This window comes from Chamaea fasciata, unplaced genomic scaffold (genome assembly GCF_029207755.1).
Source record: "Chamaea fasciata isolate MVZ Bird 193981 ecotype frontalis unplaced genomic scaffold, bChaFas1.0.hap1 SCAF_2, whole genome shotgun sequence".
NCBI lineage: Eukaryota > Metazoa > Chordata > Aves > Passeriformes > Sylviidae > Chamaea > Chamaea fasciata.
Window position 1 is genome coordinate 15,476,279 of NW_027094087.1, and position 17,788 is coordinate 15,494,066.

Consider the following 17,788-nt stretch of genomic DNA (forward strand, 5'->3'; position numbering starts at 1 on the left):
AAACTCATTTATCATCCTGCCAATCTGCATGTTGGGTTCCTGCAAGTCTAATTGGCACAGCAGGGAAGTGGCAGAGCTGTACCTGTGGCAGTTTAGCTCTCAGTTTCTAGAAGAAGATTGCATTATACACACATCATCACACAAAAGCTTTGATTCCTGACTGCATTAGTCAAACTCAAGCTCAGCATAGCCTCTGTGCAAGACCTGCAAACCCAGCTGAGGTGTAGGGAGTATATCTTGCAGGCCACCTCCAGCTGATACCAAGCAGATGGAAGTCCACGGAGACCCAAACCATCACAGCCACTTGCCCTTGGTCTGGTTTCTCAGCAGAACAGGGTAATGCTCATTCCATTTAACTCTCTCAGGTTTTGTCCAAGCAGTGACTTGTGGGGAGGAGGAGCCCACCAAGGCACTGAAGCGGGATGCTTGAGGACATTGGTAAATCTCTTGTCCAAAGTACAGGCTGCTTTTGTGACCTCAGATAAGCATTAAGTGTAGGTAGTTTCCCCATCAGTGCTCTGCACTGCCACAGTAGTTGTTGTTTCCTTACTGCACTCTGTCATTAACAGCAGCTAATGACTCTACAGAAGCAGTATATGGAGCAGAGCCTGAAGCACAGTGAAGATGGAAGATAGAGAGCTATAAAAAATTTTGTCTATTCCTCCTGTTACCATCTCTGCGTGTTTCAGCTGGGGTAGAGTTAATTTTCCCAGTGGCTGGTATGAGGTTGTGTTTTGGATTTGTGCTGAACACACAGCTGATAATATAGACATGTTTTTATTATTGCTGAGCAGAGCTTAAACAGAGCCAAGGCCTTTTCCTCTTTTTGGTGCTGCAGTGGAGAGGAGGTTGGGGGTGTGGGGGAGGGTGGGAGGAGATGCAGCTGGGACAGGTGACCCAAACTGATCAAAGTGGTATTCCAGACCACATGTCATCATGCTCAGAATATAAAGTGGGGGGAAGAAGAAGAAAGAGGGGGACATTTGGAGTGATGGTGTTTGTCTTCCCAGCTGTTATGTGTAATGAGGCCCTGCTCTCCTGGAGATTGCTGAACACTTGCTTGCCCATGGGAAGTGATGACATAATTCTTTACTTTGCTTGGGTGAATGTTCTTTGCTTTCCCCAGTGAATTGTTTTTATTTTAACCTGTAAGTCCTCTACCCTTTCAGTTCTCTGCCTGATTCTGCTGATGGAAGAGTGAGTGAGTGGCTGCCTGGTGCTTAGCTGCTAGCTGGGGTGAAACCACAACAGCATCTCACAAGAGGGTAAGCTGTCATGAGAGATGGTCACATCAATAGTTTCTGCAGTTCATTGTCCATCATTTTCATGCATACCAAAGGGAGAAGTTTCTCATTCCCAGTATTCTTCAGTGCATGTTTTATAGCCCCAATGGGGGACTGGTGGCTTTCGTGTGAGGTGTGTGACAGCTGTGTGGCAAGCATCATTTATTTATCTTGCTGGATGTGTGTCGGGTCCAGATGGGGTCACGTTGCCGCACCAAGTTCTCAGCTCTGGAGCATATGATGTCCTTCCATGTCTCCCCAGATTCTGAGTTCAGGGAGATAATCTGTCTTGAGGGTTCTTCTGTTGAGGCAGGAAGGAGGATTAGTCAGGCTTCCTTGTTTTCAAGCAAGCTGCGGCTGTTTGCAGTGAATTTGCTCCAAGATCCCTTCTCAAGGTCCTGCATGCAACCAAATACATTCGGCTACCCTTAGTGGTTCACTAATGAATTTCATAATGAGACACGTGGGGAAAAAACCTAATGAAGTATGATCCCAGAGAAAGAAACACTTCAAAGGAGAAAGGAACACTGCAAAGGAGAAAGGGATTCAAGCCCAATGCAAGCTGTTGATTGGAGCTTTGAAGGTGATGAGGCATACAAACGCAGTCCCAGGCACTGGGTAAAGATTTCTCCTATTTCGTTTGTACTTCAGCATCATTTGGAAGTAGAGAATATGGGCCCCTCACACACTACACACACACATAGTGAGAGATAATCTCTAAATGGAAAATACATACAAGAAGGGGGGGGGGGGGGGAGAAGAAGAGGTTTTCTTGCTGTCATCTTTGGTTACTGCCTTACATTAAGCAATAGGTTGAGTTCTCTGGGGTCCAGTTCAGTGACCTACTCAATCTCATGGCCTCTACTTCCTGGTAGAGGGCTAGACAGAGGGTTGCACTTGCATTTCTTCATCACCTCCAAAGCTGATCTATAGACTGACTTTGCAGCCAGAGCCCAGATCTGTTCCCTGGAAAATCTCTTGTGGGTTATTTCCAATCCCTCCAATCCTCAGGAGACACTGCAATCCCTGCTGTGGACAGGGGAGTAGTGATGTCAGGATGTAGGAAGGCCAGGCAAGAAAAAAATCACTTTTGGAAGGTTATGGTGTGTGTTTCTCCCTGTGGGGCCATTGCAGCACACTTGCATTCAGACATTCATCTGACTGTGCAGACAATTCTGCCTGGGGGAAGTATTTCATGAGATGGGCCTGTGTTTGAGGCAGGAGGAATAGAATAAGATTGTACCAGTGTCTGGGCTTGCTGCTTCTCTACTTAGATTATGACTGTGGTCCTAAGAGTAAATCTAGAAAATTCGAAGTTGGAAAAGGAGAGAGAGAAATCATATCCCTGGCCCTGAATTATAGCCCTGGCCCCCAACAAACCCCTTGATGTTCTTTGCCCTGGCATCGCAATGGTTTAAAAACACAGCTAAAGACAAACTGCTGCAACAGTATCTCTAGTTGGCAATGGCTGTCACATGCTCAGTCCTCGTCTGGATTCATCCACAACTCACCGGAGGAAGCAAACAAAAGTTTATTGTACTTCAGAATTACTGTCAGCACACAGAAAGTGCTGTTCATGAAATATTTGTGACACAAGTCAAAAATCTAGAGAAACAATGGGTCAAACCACTGCCAAATGACACAAAATTTGTAATAGGAATGAAAGATGTAGGAGTCTGAAATAAAAGGCTTGGATTACTTACCAAGAGTCAGGTTTTCCTCTGGTCAGTTCAGGTTTTGATATTGCTCCCCAGCAGGTAAAATTTGTAAAGAGGAGAGTTTCTGAATTAGGAAAAACAGGTGAAAAAGCTGAGGATGGTGCTCCAGAGACAATGAAAGAAGTTACTCTGTCCACTGCATCAAGGGCCAGGCTGCCTGACACACAATGAAGCATAGGGACTGGGCTTGTCCCCTGTGATGCTCAGCACAGAAGCAAAGCTCATACACAGGAGCACATCCCTGGAGAGTTCCTTTTGTGGTTCATGGAAAGAAAGAGGTATTTTCAGCAGGAGTGGGCTGAAATGCCCTCTGATGTCTTTGTTGGGTCAAAGGTGCTCCTGTTTTGTTAGCTACTTGAGATTGTGTAAAATGAAATTTAAAATCCACACATCTAAATTGAGAGACTAAAAGGGAAGTTGAGGTAGAGCAGAGGGGATGGAAATGGTCACTGACCGGCTGGAGGAGTAGGGGGTCCTAAGTGGAATGGTAGAAGTCAAGGCAGGAAGATAATGTGGCTGGGGAGTGAAGGAGACAGGAGGCAAATCTCTTTTAGTGAATTCATGGATAAAGAGGAGAAAATTCTTCACAGCCATCCCCAGCTGTCCAAATCTCTAAATTGTGAACCCTTGTGCTCCCATGAGAACTGCACCAAGAGCTGTGAGAGTAGGAAAAGTGAATTCCCACCTATGTGAAAGTGAAGAGCAGAGAGAAAATTTACCAGATACCAACAGGATGCCAAAAAAGCCATGGGAAAAAAGAAAAAAAAAACCCCACAAACCAAACCAGACAGAGAGATGCTACTAGCTGGAAGTACAGAGATTAGCTAGTTGCATGGGACAGAGGGCTCAGACAGAAGTGCAGCTGAATCCCAGTGCCCAGATTTTTGGGAACAGATGTACTCTCAAGAACACACCAGAAATCTAAAAGGTGCCTCATGCTGACCGAATACAATCAAGGATATTTGAGGTCTGGTGAGCAGATGTTACTATACAAGCAAGGAAATGCTGGCCATGCAACAAACAGAGACAGCCAAAATATACAGCATCCCCAGGAGATTTTTGAAGGAACCAGGAAAGGACCTTTTCATCACAAGCCGCACAAACTACCTCATCATTAGACAAGTGCTCAGATCGTGAAGCAGTAGGTGAACTGTCAGACGAGACACAAGAAAGCAAAAGAGCATTTCAGCAGGCACCTTTTTTGACTTGAAGTAACTTTGCATGACTTACTCAAGAAGAGAAATCCTGTCCCAGCATATTGCCCCCTAAGCATGACCAAACAGCAAAACTGAACCAGTGGTTTTATTTGCTAAGTTTCTGCTGGAGGAGGCAAAGACTGTTGGGTATGGTAGTGTAAAAATACTCCCTGCCTGCCTCCGGGGGCTTGAGATTACTCAGTTATTAGGAGGCTTTGGAGGGAATTTTTACCAAGGACGAGATAAAGATATCAGAAGAGGCCCTTTCTCCAGGACCTTTGTCCCAGGTGTTTATTCTTAAAAATTCCAGGGGGGGAAGAGAAAGAACAAGGAAGTACAGGGGTCTTATCTAGTCTCCCACTCTGCGAGGGTGGCTGACACTCAGGCAATGAGGTCAAGAAAGGAAGGAAAGGTCAAACCATATGGTTACAGGCATTAGGGGCCTTGGGGGGAAAAACCATTCTCTAGAGAAATACACGATAGTAGTAGTTTTGGAGACAGGCACATAACTGTACGCACCGAAAGTCACGCTACAACAGCCAATGTTTATTGATAGATGCCCCCTTTTATAGGACGTTCAAATTTCTCATGCTTGAACATCTGATTGGTCAAGATTTCAACACCACCCAGCTCACTGGCCAATTAGATGTCTGCATTCATGGTTGAATGGGATTGGCTGGGGTCTCCTGTTTGAGTTCGAATCCAACCTATCATTATTTTACCCAGGGACTTTTTTACTTCTAGTCTTTAATGAGCTAGGCTAGTTGAGTTGGGTTCAGTTATGGCAAATTTTATCTGTGCAGCTTCAGACCAGCTGCAGGTGTCACAAAAGACACATGGTGAGTCATTCTTTAGGGCAGAAATACTCTTATTGAAGGGCAGCACATCTCTCCAATCTAAGCATCAGAGTCCAAATACTTGCACAGCTTGAAGGAACCAAAGAGAGTGAAAGAAAGTACAAGATGGGAAGGAAGAGAGCTAAAACCTAGAGCTTACCTTTCTCACAAGCCAGAGGCCTTGTAGAATATCTTTTTGGGGTCTTTTCCAGGACCAGACTATTTTCTTGGAACAAAACATATATGTGTAACAGACTTTCATATACTGACATGTAAAAGGCATGTAAGAAAGCAGTTCTTTTAAGCCACAAGTATATTTGTGTGTTGCACATAAAAACTTCAGATGCAGGTATAAGAGATTACAGACCTGCTGAGACTTGACCAGAGGGGCAGAGAAGGAAAGATGGGCCATGAACTAGCCGTGGAAAAAGAAATACATGCAAAATACCCCACAAGAAAGACATTCTGGAGAGTTTCCTGCTCAAAAAGCAAAAGTCAGTCCAAGCTCACTTTAAGAAATTCATGAAAATAGTCAAGGTCTTTACATCAAAGTGTAAAATCTCTGGTCCAGCCCACAGCCAGACCTTACCTCTCTTTTCTTACTCTGTGAGCAAGCTATGGGCCCTATATCACCTATATGTTCAACAGCTTAACTGCAGACTAGGTAGAGACAGAGAAACCTCTCTGAACTTGACATTTAGTCATGTAATACTTCAAAAATATTAAGTATTCAGCTGATCTTCTTCCAAAAGCTGTTGCTGTAAACAATGCATAACATTAAAAGAGATAATAAAGGGAGCATGTTGAAATGAGATGGATGAGATTTATTACTATCACCTATTTATATTCTCAATTTTCCTCTTGACAAAAATAAAACAAAACAAAGCAAAACACCTCTAAATCCAAAACCACATGGAGAAGGGGACTTTACCAAAGATAGCATCTGCCCATTGAAGTGTAACATGATAGCATGCTTCAAGCAGTTTTGGGAATGGAGGGACCTCTAATTGTCGGAAATGGTCAAATAGGGAAGGATGGCAATGGAAAAAGAAAGGATTAGATCTGACTATTGAAATTCCCTGTTTATACTTGAACTCTAAAATCTGATAGAGCAGATTTGCAGGAGGGTAAGTGAAGAGGGTTACGGTACAAAAAAAGAGGAAAAATATACAGGCTGGGAGTAATTTATTGCTTGCATTTTAAGATTAAGGAGATTTGACAGATTCCTTCCCTGAAGTTCCATCTTCCAAGTGCAGGTTTTTGGAGGCTGGTGTAGAAAAATAATCCAACTCTCTGTCTGGTTTTTGTATATGGATCTATCTGCCTGACTGTCAGTCATGGTCTTTAGATCTAAACATCATTTCCTTATTCAATTGGAGGATGGGGTACACAGGAAAGTGATCATCTGCAAGCCTGAAAGCTGCATGGCATTGAAAAAAATCCCTTTGCCTTCCAATCTGTTAGACTGATGGACCAGAAAGGATATTGAATCCATCATCCTGGCTGTGTGTGTTTAGTGCTAATGGAACATGAAACACATTTGGGTCCCATCTGTTGGGAAATTCAGATGAAAATTTCCCTTCAGGATGTCTCATTTTCACAAACACCAAAAGCTTGCATGGTGAGGGGACCTGAAGGAACTCTGCTGTCACGTGGTGTAAGGATGGCACAGCTAATATTTGGCTCCATTAATAACCATTGTGTTCAGAAAATCCTCTTCTATAAGACTGTCTACCAGGAAAGTGAGGAAGCAAAAGTCTGCAAACCCATGAATGATGATTTTCCACGCTTATTTAAGATGCTTTGATTTTCAGAGGGTACAAAGTGAAAGTTTCAACCTCTGAAACTTGATGCACCTTCAGTCAGTCTCTCCAGTTTGGCTCTACTCATTTCATTCAATTAAATCCACATAATGCAGACATCTTGAGCCTAAAACCAGCCTTCTGAAAATAAGCTTCTTATTTCAGACAGGCAATATATGATGAAGCCCTGGTCATACAGCAGATAGCTGCAAAACCTGTTTTGACTTCAGTGAAGAAGAAATGAAACTGTTTCATACCTGCTGTTAATTTACTAATTTCAGACAAACCTGTATTCCTCAGTCATCCTCCTTGCCTTGTTGTTTTTGTCCAGATGGACTTTAGAAAGCAGGGCTTCCTGTGATGCTTTTTAGGCATTGCTCATGCTTTCCAGGTAGGATTATCCCTGCCAGTCCTGTGCATCCAGTAGTCCCCAAATCATCTTGAACAAAAGCGATGTAACATTTTAACACTTACTTCATACAACTCCATTGAGTGAAATATTCTGAAACATTATCTGACATAAAGGATCCATTCAGTTCTGTTTTTTATAAAATTGGTGGGCTTTAGCCCTTAAATTTCATGTTTTCCAAATCCAGAGGTCCTCCAAGAGGAGATCAGAAATGCACATAATGCCCAACTTAGATTTGCACACAATGCTGTCAAAGGCAAAAATTAAGTTAGTCTGTTTTTGTCCATTTCTGTCCCTGTAATGTTTAAGACTATACCTCTGGGAGCTCCTAGCTGGGAGAAGTTGGTGGTGGTCATGTGCAGAGGTCTGTAGATGGTCCACATTGCCAGCTGATATGAAGCAGGGAGGTTGCATTGCTGCCTATGGAGCCGCAACCTGGTCTGGCTCTGTTTAGACATTTTCTACTGTCACCTTTGGATGGTTTTTTTCCCATCTCAGACATAAAAAGTGTATTTCATAACAGGCATTTTGTGTAAGCCTATTTAAAACTTCCATTTTTAAATACCATGGTTAGGAGCTGCCTGAAAGGCAGCCACTGCAAAGCACACTCAGCACACACTGTACTTGTCTGTAGTCTGGACAGAGCATCACCACTAAAATAGGGTCATTTCCATTTCCCCAGTGCTCTCCTTCTGCATCTAGGATGGTGTGAAGACCAGCTTGGTATTTCAAAGATTCAGGCTCAACGTCTCAGTTCGTCACTTCAAAAGTGACCTTGGCTGGCCAAAGTGCTTCATCTTCATTCCCTTTCTGGGACAACAGTAGTAAAATCAAGAGCTGATGTCAGAAAGTATTCAACATTCTGAGTGAATATCTCAGACACAGATCTGCTGGAGTGAGTTCAAAGGTGGCCAAAAACGTGGCCTGAGAGCTGGATCCCCTCTGCTCTGGAGACAGGCTGGGACAGCTGGGGCTGCTCATCCTGGGGAAAAGAACAGCCTCTGGAGGGACCTTAGAGCCCTGGCCAGTGTCTAAAGGGGCTCCAGGAGAGCTGGAAAGGGACTTCAGAGAAGGGCCCAGAGGGACAGTACAGTGGGTAATGGCTGATGACATTTTGACTGTTTCTGGAGCTGGGACAGGGATTAAACTGATGTCTGTACTTAAGGTTGAGACCTAAATTCTACCCTGCCAGTTGCTTTTGGTCTATTTTTTTATCATTTCCTTGATCTGCAAGGTTTCCCTGCCCTTACTTGAAGGAAAAGAAATAACTGGAGTGTGAAAAAATACAAAGGGTCTGAGGAGCACCCTTCCCAGAACCAGTGTGATGCCAGCAGTGCTGCATCTGCTGGCATGACTCTCTTTGCTTGAATGTTCTTACTGGGCTCTGTGGCTCCTTTCCCTTCATTTGCAAAAAAGTCCTGGCTTGTCCACAGCTGTTGGTGAAAGAATTAGCTGTAATTGTATGAGGACAGGGGTCTGACTGAAGCCAGCAATGACACAGCTGAGTGATGACTCCGTCTTCTGTGACAAAGACTCCTTCCATCATTTCAGGTAAAAATTGTGGGGGTTTTATTTATGACTAAGCAAGTTCCCAGAGGACAAGAAGTGGTGAAATCAGCTCAGGCTCAGCTCTTGGGGGACACAGGAATTCATGATAAATGGGATCCATTCCACAACTGTTAGTGTAAATTCAACAGTTTCTGGTTTAAGTGCCTGGAGATGTACATGCTTGTCAAATACTAATAATTTTAAGTAAGTGATGACCCTTGTATGACTTGGGTAAGTCTTGTCCAAACCCTTACATGTTTCAGAATCATTCAAGCCTTGATCTGACATCCGCTAATTGGAATAGTCTTTCTGGCAGACTAAATATTAGTAGATTCCCTTTCCCTGATGGTGCAGGCAAGCGCTGGAGTCTCAGCACTGACATTCTCCTGGCACTGTGTCCTGGGTATGGCCCCAGGGAAGGTGATAGTGGACTTGGGCATTATCTGGATTAGATTGTAATCAGACCTTCTGGCATCTGTCCCATTCTTCCTTTCTGCAATTCCATTTTCCCGTTACCCTGACGTTTTTTCAAGCAAAAGGAATATTTTTTAGCAGCATCAGATTTTGAGGGAGACTGAGCATGTCAGGAGTAACTTAAATTTTTGAAGGCAGTGCTGAGCTTGTTAACTTTTTCAGGTCTACTTCTTTTCCCAGAGGGAGGTTATTGTTACTTAACTGTGGCAAAAACTCCAGGGTAACATTGCCAGCCACCGCTTTGACTTGAGGTGGACAATTCCATGGGAAGGTGCTACTGGAATCACAGAGATGTGGTTAGATTCAAAACAATTGCTTAGTTTCCCATTTTGCTATAGCTTGCCTTTATAGCTTCTGCTGTCTCAGCTCCCTGGATGAAAACCAGAATGAATCCATCCTTTTTCCACCCTTTCATCTGCACTTCTTACTGCATATCTATGAGGTTTTTCCCTAAATAATAATGTAGGAAAGGCTGCAGTGAGTTATCCTTTCTTTCCTATCTCTGAGAAGATGTAAGAACTCATGGCAAGAATGATCAAGCCAGAATACAGCAAAAACTATTTAGTGTTGCCCTTGTTTCATTCCAGGACCTTAAAATACATTAATTTTCCATCCTTCTTCCATTTGCTAGTATTTTTTTATTGAGGCAGTAGACTCAGCATCTGAAGAAATGGTGGTGACACATGATGTGACTTTTGGGTTATCCTTGCAGAGCCAGGACTTGGACTTCAATGATCCTTGTGGGTCCCTTTCAACTTAGGGAGATTCTGTGACTGTATACTGGGTGCACCTGTAAGAAGTGTAATGGGGAATCCCAAAGGTACCATCACGTCAGCAGCAAGATGGGTCAGTTGCTTTCACCACCTTTCAAGCCACACATACAGCATAGCTGGTTCTGGATCTCTTTTCCACCACTGGAATATTTTCTGAAACAGCATCTGAACTATTTCATGGGTTGGTGGGGGCAAAATACAAATGCACAATATCACCAACAAATGTGACATGACTTGATTTCCATTTTCTCTGTCAGCCTAAGAAGTGCATGGCTGCTTCTGGCATTTCTTTATTCAGTGATGTTAAGAGTGGCAGAAATTATGGAACTCCTAATTTGAATTTGAACGTACTGCAGAACAGATGCTTTCACCTCAAAACTGGACTGAGCCCAGTGACATGGATTTGCTTTAAGTATCTTTTCCTGAATGCACCCCTAATGATTGGCCAACAATTTAACCATTGCTTGATAGGTCGCCCTAGGATGTCAACTTTCCCCTTCAATTTAAAAGGCTCACTTGCTTGTAACCAATGGTTTTTTGGCTTCAGCTCCTAGCTGTTGGCTCTTGCTATTTTTTTTTTTTTTTAACAAGTAAAGCCCTTTATTATCCCGTTGTGTTGGGCTAATATGATTGTAGTTCTTGCTGGAAGTGTGGAAGCAGTTTTCTCCTCCAAACTTACAATGGCTCTTACCCCATATCATGCTCCATTAAGAGTTCCATAATCAGCAAAATGGTGCAAGTTTGAACCAGCACAGCCCAGAATTTGGCAGAAGATCTGTCTTCTTCTTTTTTTTTTTTTTTTTTTTTTTTTTTTTTTTTTTTTTTTTTTTTTTTTCCCAAAGCTCTTATCCAGCAATGAACTCAAAGTCGGTTTTCTTTCTCAGGAGTTAATAGTACAAATTCAGGATTCTACTCATGAGTATATTTCAACATGTACCTAAGAAAGACTCTTAGGTATTTTACTAGAAAAATGGGTACTTAAGCAAGTGTTCAAGTACTCTCTTCTGAAGGCAGTAACACTGGGCCAAGGTTAAATCCCTGCTGTATCAGACTAATGCTACCCCAGAAAACACTGCAGTGAGAGAATACAAGCCTATTGCTTCTCTGCTGTGAGGTCATAGAATCATTGAATGTTTTGAGTTAGAAGAGACCTTAAAGATCACCTTCCAACACCCCTGCCATGGGCAGGGACACCTTCCACTAGACTTGGTTACTCCAAGCCCTGTCCAACTTGGCCTTGAACATTTCCAGGGGTGGGCCATCCACAGCTTCTCTGGGCAGCCTGTGCCAGGGCCTCACCACCCTCATACAGAAGAATTTCTTCCCAATATCCTATCTAACCCTGCCCTCTGTCAATTTGAAGACATGCTCGCTTGTCATGTCACTACGTGTCCTTGTAAAAAGTCCCTCTCCAACTCTCTTGTAGCCCTCCTTTGGATCTCAATTCATCTCCTCTCCCTGTGCTTCAATGACATTCCAGATAACCTGGCAGTTTTGTCAATGCTCAGACAGGAGTGGGAGATGTTTACAATTGGATTTCTGAGCACCAGAAGCCCCATGGTTCCACCTCACATTTTGCCTGGCATTCTTGGAGTGGGAATACTTCTGCTGTCCTTTTAACCATCTTCCCTCTCAAATGAACCTCCAGTGTTGTCCAAAGCCTATTGAAGTGAAACATGTTTTTTTATCAACTTCAACAGGCTTCAGCTCAGGTTTCTAGTATATGTGTCTCTCACTTCCAAACACAGCTACCCCAGTTCAGAGACACTGTGTCTGAAAGCTCCTGGCACCCATGTCCTGGAGCGAAAGCTATTCAGCTCTGAGCCATGTAGCCAAGGACTTCATATCCTGAGCACAGGTGTCTGAATTCTGCACATTCTAGCTGAATGAGTGTCTCCATCCAAATTGCCAGCATCAGCACCTTGTCCATATACAACTTTAACCCTGGTCAGTGTAGCAATGTGGCTGTGCTGATCAGGACTGAAGCCACAATGTGGATGAGTTTTCTGGGGAGCCAACCTACAGCTCTGTACCCCTGTCTCCTGTCATACACATGTAGAATTACATATGTATTTCTATGTGTATGTTCATATGTATGCAGAGCCATGGGCATTTCCTGGCTTTGTTTCAACAAGCAGAAAATAAAAAGTGGGAACCTCTGGTCTAATCTGCAGGGGCAGGATCCCTGAATTAATAAGTCTTCAATATCTAATTCACCTCCCTGTCCTCAGCAGCAAGCATAATGATTCCCTCATTGCCTCTAACAAAAGCAATAAAAAGAAAAAAATTAAAATAGAGAATTCCTGAACAATTTTTTTAATTGTAAATTTTTAGTTTTTCTCCCAACATCAGTAAGTGGGGTTACTTCTACACTCTTGAAATTAAAACAATCCAGACAAACAACATGTCCTGCTTCCTGAGGCAATTATTCTTAATGTTTGGCCTCAGATCAGAGGCAGCAGAAATCTCTATAAATATGACAGCGGAGCAGAGAGCTCTTTCCAACAGAAACACCTCCTGAATCATGTCAGGAATTTATGAGGCTGAGAATGGCCCAAGACTTAAATATGTTCTGGATCAAATGGCATTGCATAGGTGGCTCTGATCAGCTTTGCACTGATGGGATGAAGATGGAATCCTCCAGATGGAGGAGTGGAAGAATATTTATTGATTTTAAAAAATAATAAATTAAAGCTGAGTTACAAGAAAAGGCATTGGCATTTTAAAACTCTGGCTCTGCCAGACAAAGCCAGCAAGGAAAAAGCTTTAGCAAGTCTAGATTTCACTGGGTCCTGTGTGTGTGTGTGTGTGTGTGTGTGTGTACTGTTCTTACTGCTAAATCTCCCTAGACCACTTTGTGCCTGGTACATAGGAAGAAGCAATCCCCATACTACAACCTTTTGCCTTCCAAATTGCAATGTCCTGGGGATATGCTTGCCAATTTGCTGCCTGCCTGCTGTCATTACAGACCATTTGGACAAGGTTTCATCCATTGGATTTTGTTCAGTGTCTGCCTCCCATCAAGTGTAAAATAATTTTGCCTATCTGAGACCACATTGGGTTAGACAGAATTCTCAGAGCCACATGAGCTCTCTGCACCTAATAAACAAAATGAGGGAGGGAGAGCATGAGGAGGTGGGCTGTTATGTGGTCTCCACTCGCCAGCTTGGAAGGTGCAGCACTGAGAAATATTGGAAGTTGCAAAAGAAGCACCAACATGTATTTTCTTTTACTGCACTTGTTCAACTTTTCACCACATTTTGCTGAATCATGAGATAATTCTGCAAGTCATGGATCTCACCTGTGCACCAGTCCAAAGCTTTCTTTAATAAGCAAATTGAATACAGAGTGACTGCACAGTCTTAGATAAGGATTTTCCAGGGGTGAACTCTTTATTCAGATTTTTTGGGCAGGGACATCTGAGTCATAATGTGCTGAGTTTGGCTGGGGTTGAGGTAATTTTCATTACAGTAGCACAAACTATGCTTTGGATTTGTTCTGCAAACAGTCCTGATAACACAGGGATGTTTTCATTATTGCCAAGAAGGACTTAGAATCAAGGCCTTTTCTTGCCCCCACTTCACCAGTGAGAAGACTGGTGGTGCACAGGGAGCCGGGAGGGAACATAGCCTGGACAGCTGAACCCAGCTGACTCAAGGGATATCCCAGATCATATGGCATCATTCTCAGCACATAAGGCTGGGGGAAGAAAAAGCAAATGGCCACAAAAATTACCAGAGGGGTAAAACACCTCTACTATGGAGACAGGCTGAGGGAGGGTAGATGGTAGAGGAGAGAGAAGGAGAAGGAAGGTGAGGTGAGGCAAGGCAGGGCATCTCCAGGGAGACCTGAGAGCCTAAAGGGGCTTTAAGTGAGCTGGAGAGGGACTTTGGACAAAGGCTTGGAGTAACAGGACAAGGGAATGGCTTCCCACAGGCAGAGGGCAGGGTTAGAAGGGAGATTATCTCAGTCCAATAATTTCCTCACTTTCACCTTTCCAATTCATTCTCCTATCCCACTGGCTGTGTGGTGCTTTCTGAGAGGGACATTAAGCCACAACATAAGTTTTGGAGCCAGACTCCATGAACTTTGAAGGGCCTGTGACATTCCCAAAGGCTCCATTTAACATTTTGTAAAGATACAACTCCCAGATGTCAAACCCAAAAGAGAAACACTGTGTGTTGACCAAGGTGGCACCCTTGCATGCACAGAGAGTACAGGCATCATGGAAAACTCATGTCCTCTGTGAATTCTTGGACCAATTTGCTGATTGTCATGACAAACTAGTATATGGTGCAGCACCAGCTTCACTGCCTCTACACTCAGTGGAAGGAGAGGGCAATTGCAAGAGGACAGTTTATTCACCACAGGCAAATAGTGAAGATGAGATATTACGTGAACGTGGAGAACATTTGTCTATATTCCAGTGCTTAGAAGCAATGCCTGTCCTTGGCTTCTCACTTAAATGCCAGCTCAGGGATGTGATATAAACTGTTTTCACACTGTCCATGCTGTTTATAATATATGTGATGGGAGGAACTTGAAGAAAAAAGGAAGAGATATCTTTATAAATAAATGATATTTATTGGCTTTATGGCTTTATGATATTTATTTATGGCTTACAGAGCCATAAGGAAGCACATGTTTAACAGAGGGAGATAAGCAGAAAAAGAAAGAAAAAAGAAAGAAAAAAGAAAGAAAAAAGAAAAGAAAGGAAGAGAGGAAGAGAGGAAGAGAGGAAGAGAGGAAGAGAGGAAGAGAGGAAGAGAGGAAGAGAGGAAGAGAGGAAGAGGAAGAGGAAGAGGAAGAGGAAGAGGAAGAGGAAGAGGAAGAGGAAGAGGAAGAGGAAGAGGAAGAGGAAGAGGAAGAGGAAGAGGAAGAGGAAGAGGAAGGAAAGAAGGAAAGGAAAGGAAAGGAAAGGAAAGGAAAGGAAAGGAAAGGAAAGGAAAGGAAAGGAAAGGAAAGGAAAGGAAAGGAAAGGAAAGGAAAGGAAAGGAAAGGAAAGGAAAGGAAAGGAAAGGAAAGGAAAGGAAAGGAAAGGAAAGGAAAGGAAAGGAAAGGAAAGGAAAGGAAAGGAAAGGAAAGGAAAGGAAAGGAAAGGAAAGGAAAGGAAAGGAAAGGAAAGGAAAGGAAAGGAAAGGAAAGGAAAGGAAAGGAAAGGAAAGGAAAGGAAAGGAAAGGAAAGGAAAGGAAAGGAAAGGAAAGGAAAGGAAAGGAAAGGAAAGGAAAGGAAAGGAAAGGAAAGGAAAGGAAAGGAAAGGAAAGGAAAGGAAAGGAAAGACTATAGCTCTTATCTTAAGGCTAAATGCTCCTTCAGCTTCAGCAGGAGTTCTAGAGAAAGAAATGTAGGTCAGGTACTTTTGCGGTTGAATACAATAGAACTGTACCCTAGACTTTCTTGTGTCAGAAGCCAGGATGGTATTGCAAAAGAAAGAGTCATTACTTGCTTTTAAAAGTACTTTTTCAGACAATTGTTTCTGACAATACCTGGGTAGGACACTAAGTGTCTATATAGGGTCTGATTTAGTCACACTTGATCATTACTTTTGTAAGGACAAATTTCTATGTAGAGATGATTTTTTAGTGTATCTCCCCAGCTTGCGAAGATTTAATTTCATTTTCCTGTGGAGGCAGATGAAGTCAGTTTAAGTGCAAGATGTTGCCCCAGCTCACACCTACACAGCCTGCAGGGCTGTGCCATGTGCTCATGTCTGCTCCAGACGCTCTGCACATAAGCTGCCAATATTTAGACTTCTTGGCTCTCCTTCACCAATGTGTAACTTAAACCGTCATCTGTGTGACCCCTGATTTTGCCTCAAACCTTACAACTTTATCATTACTGAGTTCCTGTCCCATCATTTCTGGGCCTCCTTTGGACTTTTCCATCACCTTCACTAGAAGTGGAGTTCCCATATTTTTCCAATATTCTTCCACCCAGCTCTGTAATTCCTGGGACCAGTCTATAATGCATAACATTCCTCTTCATGCTCCTGCCAGGTAGGCCTTTATTAGTTTTGGTCTGTGAGTCAGATCATTGTCTGGATTGTTGGGTGACTAGGCTCTGGACAATAACAAGATTCAGTGCATTCAAAATTTGGCTTCAAATGTTGCAGCTTAAACTCAACAGCTTTTGTCACCTTTGACAGATTTTCATTGCTGTTTCCTTCAGTGTTGGTCAATCTTAGCATAATAAACTGTTTTGATGCTAGAATGCAGTCATGTCTTTGGAAACAAGTCCTGGGTCTTTTAAGAATGCCTCTTAATATGAAAGAAATATCTGAATATCCCTGCTTTCTGCAGAGATATCCCTTTCAGTAGCCTGGCTGGTCTCGGTGTAATAATAGCTAAAAGAAACACTGTGCCCTGTTATTTGCTCCTTTCTCTTCGTGCTTCAGAGGTCAAGATTGTATAAGCTGCAGCTCTGCTAAGAAGGAGGAAAATCTGATAATCACTGTAAAGGCACAATAGAAATGCAGCTGGAGTTCTGTAGGGGAAGAAGCTGTGGGATCTGTTTTGAATGGGTAGGATTTGGGGAAATTCCTAAAGACTGGGAATACATGTGGCATTTCTGAAGTGCAACATACCTGGCAGATAGAGCTTGAATTTCAATGTTTATTACAGTAATAACACATGGCCTCCAAAAGCAGAGCACTGTACAGAAAGCAGACATTCAGGGGCTCATAAACCTGCTGACATATGTTTTGGGTGCTAGTTCAAATCCAATGTGTCTGTCAGCAGTGAAAACCTGCCATCCCCTCACTACCTAGAGTCAGTAAGGAGACATATGTCAATTTTAGAGAAGCCAGAGTTACCCTGTATGATCTCCTTGTCAGCAGAGAGATGGGTGCTGAAGGAACTGCTTTCTTCAGGCCCCTTCAGGCAAGAGAGGCTTTTCCTCTTTCACACTATTTCTGAAGACATATTAAGTCTCTCATATTGTTTGATTGAGACACACCACTCTCACCCCTGCAGATGAACTCAGCTGGGAAGCAGCCTTGTTTGCCCTACCTGACCAGGGATCTCCAGAGACACTTCTCACAGGGATGCCTGAAGATAAAATATGAGCACAGCTGTCTTCTTTGAGGTGGGCAATGCAAGTTTTAGGAGTCTTGTACCAACACTTGCAGAAATGGGACAGCAGTGTCCTTGTAATCTCAGGGGTGAAAAGAAGAGGCTCATGAAGCAGAATGACTGGGAGATGAGTTGGCTTTCACACCTCCACAGGCTGCCTCTTCCAGGCAAGAACATTGTGCAAAAGATGCAAATTGATCAAGTCACAGCCTGGATTGCTTTTCCAGTAGTGAGTTTTCAGTTGTTTGCTCATTAAGCAAACAGAGCCTAAAGTGTGTCCATGTTTTTATACCAGTTCAATGCCTGAGGCTCCTACCTACCCACTTGCCTCTTCCTTCATAGTCAAGTCACTGATCTCCCTGTAGACCACACCCAGGCTGTTGAACTGATTTAGATAACAAGCACTATAGAAGAAGGTCCATTCACATATATAGTAGCATATCTGTGCTCATGCTGCATGGGGCCTAGAGGTTTGCTGTAAGACCTGCAGCAATGTCAAGATACACCTAGAATGTGAAACCCATGCATTCTGGTTTAAAGACGAGCTGGGTTTTCTTTCTTGAAGAGTAGTCCACATCTACTGCACTTTTGTGGAGTAGAAATTCACCATTTGTGAATCGTTCAATGCTGGGGCTCAAAGTCTCCACCCAATTATGGGAGCCTATATGACACGGCCAC

The 17,788-nt window shown here is 43.1% G+C and overlaps 1 protein-coding gene across 1 annotated transcript in view; it reads left to right on the forward strand.

Moving 5' to 3' along the window:
- The window catches only part of UVRAG (UV radiation resistance associated), a 282,645-nt gene that overhangs the window by 249,826 nt on the left and 15,031 nt on the right, over window positions 1–17,788 (forward strand). Inside the window, exon 15 of the transcript XR_010725357.1 lies at window positions 1,170–1,265. The gene's annotated coding sequence lies outside the window, so the exon portion shown is untranslated. The remainder of the gene's footprint in view (window positions 1–1,169; window positions 1,266–17,788) is intronic.